The following is a 670-nucleotide window of genomic DNA, read 5'->3' as shown; positions in this document are numbered from 1 at the left end:
CCCGGGCTGGTGGATGCGCTGGTGCGAGCGGACGGCGCCTGGCGGAGGGGTACGTGGGGGTGGGTGGGTGAGGGAAGGCAACCTCCGGGCTAGGGGACCCCCTTGTCACGCGCGGGCATATCGCCCCTTCCCGGTGCCTTTCCGCCCACCCCGTCAGCCTGGTGACCGGTCCGCAGGTGGTAGGAACTCCCCACCATCGCCCCTCTTCGCGGATGGGGGATCCCCTAAGGGTCCCTCTCTCCCTCCTGAGGAGCTGGAAGAGGCCCCCACACTGATCCCCGAACCTCCTCGATGAGATGGGGTGACCTTTCGGGAGGTCTTTCCCATCCTCCCCAGCTGTTTGTCTATTCATCCGCATCCCTCGGGGATGACCTCGGTGGATCACTGCCCTCTGGGACTGGATCCTGTGGGTAGGTCACAGCAGAGACCGAGGGCCTGTCCCTGGGTGGATCCCCCTCGTTCCTAATTCCAGGGGTTGAGGTGGGAGAAGTTCTCCCACTAGACCCGCCTTCTCTCTTCCCAGGCTGGGGGGGCAGATCCCAGGTTCCCCTTAGCCCGGACTTGGATCCCGTCCCATTGCGATCCCCAGGGATCCGCTCCCTGCATTGCCGCAGGATGCAGCTGGGCGGGGGGATCCTAGACAGTGGCACCCCCAGATTTGGGGTACACC

The 670-nt window shown here is 65.4% G+C and overlaps 1 protein-coding gene across 1 annotated transcript in view; it reads left to right on the top strand.

Annotated features, from left to right (window-relative positions):
- The first annotated feature begins 6 nt into the window (after positions 1–6).
- SARS1 (seryl-tRNA synthetase 1) overlaps positions 7–670 on the top strand; it is a 9,620-nt gene continuing 8,956 nt past the window's right edge. Inside the window, exon 1 of the mRNA XM_005426809.3 lies at positions 7–49. The gene's annotated coding sequence lies outside the window, so the exon portion shown is untranslated. The remainder of the gene's footprint in view (positions 50–670) is intronic.

Source organism: Geospiza fortis, unplaced genomic scaffold (assembly GCF_000277835.1).
Source record: "Geospiza fortis unplaced genomic scaffold, GeoFor_1.0 scaffold26, whole genome shotgun sequence".
Lineage (NCBI taxonomy): Eukaryota > Metazoa > Chordata > Aves > Passeriformes > Thraupidae > Geospiza > Geospiza fortis.
The sequence above is the reverse complement of the archived record's forward strand: the minus strand, read 5'-3'. Positions and strand labels throughout refer to the sequence as shown.